This window comes from Kryptolebias marmoratus, linkage group LG16 (assembly GCF_001649575.2).
Source record: "Kryptolebias marmoratus isolate JLee-2015 linkage group LG16, ASM164957v2, whole genome shotgun sequence".
Classification (NCBI taxonomy): Eukaryota; Metazoa; Chordata; class Actinopteri; order Cyprinodontiformes; family Rivulidae; genus Kryptolebias; species Kryptolebias marmoratus.
This window is the reverse complement of record NC_051445.1, coordinates 30,690,916-30,694,647: the sequence shown is the minus strand read 5'-3', so window position 1 is coordinate 30,694,647 and position 3,732 is coordinate 30,690,916. Positions and strand designations below refer to the sequence as shown.

At 47.6% G+C, this 3,732-nt stretch overlaps 1 protein-coding gene and 1 long non-coding RNA gene across 4 annotated transcripts in view; both read right to left on the bottom strand.

The window, feature by feature from the left end:
- Positions 1-3,732, bottom strand: part of grik2 (glutamate receptor, ionotropic, kainate 2) — a 649,386-nt gene that overhangs the window by 325,984 nt on the left and 319,670 nt on the right. The gene's annotated exons all lie outside the window — the stretch shown is intronic.
- LOC119617774 overlaps positions 732-3,732 on the bottom strand; it is a 10,219-nt gene continuing 7,218 nt past the window's right edge. The window contains exon 3 of the long non-coding RNA XR_005234181.1: positions 732-742. This is a non-coding gene — a long non-coding RNA (uncharacterized LOC119617774). The remainder of the gene's footprint in view (positions 743-3,732) is intronic.

Genomic DNA, 3,732 nt, shown 5'->3' with positions numbered 1-3,732 from the left:
CGTGACGCCCAAACAAGGGCCATGTGACGTCCAAACAAGGACCACGTCATGTCCAAACGAGGACCACGTCATGTCCAAACAAGGACACATGTCGCTCCACATGTCAGCATGTGTGAATCAGTTCTAACGCTGTCGTGCAGTCAGAGCTGACCACATTATTATCTGCCATGTTTACATCTGATCACTTCCTGCCTGCTCCATCACAGAATTGACCCTCTGGATCAGGAGCGACAGCCTCAAAGCAAAACAAACTCAGGTATGGATCCCATCCTGCTGGTATCGATACGATTCGACACTGACCACAGTAACACAAGTTGCTGGAGACTCTCAGTCCTCCGGGTCATGGCAAACATAAAAAGATGCAGCAGCTGAACTTCTGTGGAGTTCCAAGCTTCAAACTGCACCACGTTGGTACCAATAGCATCAATATCTGGATTGATCCACATACCCCGACTTCAGTGACATAGAAGTTGTCTGAAATGTGACATAAAATCCTGTTTCTGATTAATGCCTGCAGTGTTTCCATGGCAACAACAACAAACTCACCGAGGCTTTCCGGAGGCGGTCCGTCTTCCCGAAGAAGTAGGCGTCCTCAAAGGAGGAGGTGCTTCCTCGCAGCTTCTCGGAGAGGTTCCGGTAGAGGCGCTTGGCGGCGCTGGGCGAGGCCGGCCCACCGGGACACTTCCTGGTCTGGGACAACTGCAGGTTCTGCATCTGTTGGGTCATGATGCCCGGGAAGCGTCTGAGGAGGAGGGACAGAGGTCAGACAGGGTCCCCTTCCTCAGTGAGAGGAAGCTGGAAACAACAACTAACTAACTAACTAACTAACTAACTAACTGCAAAGTCAAATGTAGAACAAAGCTCCAACTTCCCACTGGCTCATAAAATAACTGAAGTCTGTGAACGTCTAAAAATCCTCAGAGTTCTGTAGAAATGTTCTTTTAAATATTCCGCATGAATAATATCAGGACCAGGCTGTGGTTCTGGTACTGAGTATCGGGTTGACCCGTTCAGCTGCTTTGTTTTAGATCTTTATGACCGCCATGACAGATGGGCGATCATGTAACCTGCCTGACTGTTAGCAGGGAGTCCGCCTTCCATCAGGTTCTCGAAGGTTCTTTAACTGAGCCATAAACGTCTCAGTATTTCAGAGCTTTGCTTCTTTCTCTGAGCCCGGCTGCAGGAGGTACCTTCTGTGAAGACCAACATGACTGTCAGGACTCAGAAAGTAAAAAAGCTGCGGTGTCTCTGCAGGAAGCAGCCAGATTCCCCTCAGGAACTCTGATTTGTTGCCTTTTAATGTCACAGACCGGTTGATGATAATTAGAGGTTTTCAGCAAAATAAAAACAGATTTAGTGCTTTTATTTGCACCACTTTAGCTCTGAACTCAGTTTAATGGCTGCTGTTTCTTGTGATTAGGTCGTGCACGAGACAAATGGCTGCGGTTCTGGTTCTCCTGCAGCTCCTCGCGCACTCAGTGTGTGAAGCAGCTGCTAACACGGCGGCAGCTGCAGGAAACACACCTGATTGTTGAGCACTGGGCTCAGCGGGACGCCACATTCTCCTCTCTGCTGCTGCTGATTGCCTCTTATTCTGCTTCATGTGTTAATGTTCCAGTTATTACACCCAGCCTTGATGGCATTACTGACGAGCTGCTAACGGCTCGCTCTCTGTGTTCACAGGAAAGCTGATCAGCAAGGAAATTAGAAGAGCTTTCTCAGTCAAATCCTGTTTAGGATTCTGCAGATTTTAAGTTGCTTAATAAGACAGAACCGATAAATGAGCTGAAATTATATAAAGACATCATTACAATTATTATCTGGATGTCTCGGGGTAAAAAACATGTCTGCTCAGCTGCAGCTGATTAAAGTGAAATTAAGCAGGAGTCCTTGGGAATATTCTGAAGCTACAACTTTTTGTTTGTTTGTTTGGCTAAAAGTTTTAATGAACCTTTCTCAATAAAACTGTCCGTTTAGTTGGAGTTTTAGTAATCAAAGTGAGTTACAGGACGCTTCATGGTGAGTTTGTCTTTGGTTTAATGTTTGTTCTGATTGTTTTAGAGCTAGCTGGGCCCACTGTGGTCACTGTGAGCTGTAATGTGCTGTCAGTCCACTCAGAGCGGGTGAGGTGGACAGAAATCAGAGAACCGTCCAGGAGGACAAACATGAGCCTGATGGAGCTGAGAGGTGGAGGATCTGTCCACAGGTCCAGAAAAAGACTAAAGAAAAACAACTGATGAGACCAAACATGAAGGACAACATGTCTGAGACGAGCCTACCACCTCTCATCCCCACAGTGAAGCATGGTGGTGGCAGCATCATAATGTGGGGAAACTGGTCAGAGTTAAAGGAAAAACGGATGGAGCAAAAACTTCTTCCAGAGACGTGAGACTGGGACAGAGGTCCACCTTCCAGCAGGACAATGATCTGAAACCCTCTGCTGAAGAACCTCCCACTGGTTTAAGAACCAGAACCAGTTAAAGGTTCTGGAGTGGTCCAGTTAAAGTCCAGACCTCAGTCCAGCTGAGAACCTCTGGTCTGGTTTGAACTCTAAAAGAATCCACAAGGATGGTTATGAAACAAAGTTTTATTTTTAAACAAAGTGTTTTATTTTAAACCTGTTGAGACATTTTCCTCTCAGTCAGAAGAACTTTTCTTTATTTCTGGGTTGTAGTTGGAGGGCGGTCGTCTGGTTTCCTGCTGACTTTCTGTTTTTAACATCACCTCTGATTGCCTCTGCTGCAGACCAGAGTTAAATGGTTCAGCCCCAGGCCAGCTGTGAAGTGCGCCTTTAGTTTGTTGATGTGATGTTTTAGCTGGAAATCTTCACTTCAGCTTCAGGAACGTCTTAATCCACGTGAACGCCCGGCGGAGCGTGCAAAGATCAGCCTCGCAGAGATTTAATCACGCTTCCTGATGAGAAAACAAACTAACGAGGACTCGACCTGAGACAGCTTCAGCTGATCAGAAACGAAGGAAACAAACACTTTCAGCTGCAGCTCAACAAGAAGCAAACACTTAAAGATCCTCATCAGTGTCGGAGGAACAACATGCTTCAGTGGCTCTCAGCACACGGGCGGCGTGTTGGCGTGAGATACGACCCACGGAGGAAAGAAAACCAACCAGCAGCCAGACGTGATGGGAGCTTCATGAAGCAGAACTTCAGACTGACCCACAGCTCTGCAGCAACTAGCCTTCTGTGAAGGAATGCATGTCGCCCGCTGCTTTTTAATGGAACTAAGATCTCACACAAACAGTTAGCGCTCAGAGTTTGTTGATTTTTTATGGACTGCTGGTTAAATGTTCTTCCAGGCAGCTTTATTGGAAAATCAACCGTTTTCTGCTGGTCTGAAACATAATAACCCATCCCATAAACTGATGGAACATCAGAGGCATGCAGTCAAAACACTGAAGATGGTTTCCAACAAGTCTAAACCACAGCTCAATCATCTCATGTTCAGTTTATCACCAAAGGTTTAAACCAGGGGTGACTGATCCTGGTCCTCAGGGCTGCTGATCCTGGTCCTCAGGGCCGCTGATCCTGGTCCTCAGGGCTGCTGATCCTGGTCGTCAGCAGCCCTGAGAACCAGGAGGACCAGGATCAGCAGCCCTGAGGACCAGGACAGCAGCCCTGAGGACCACGACAGCAGTCCTGAGGACCAGGAGGACCAGGACAGCAGCCCTGAGGACCAGGACAGAGGCCCTGAGGACCAGGAGGACCAGGACAGCAGC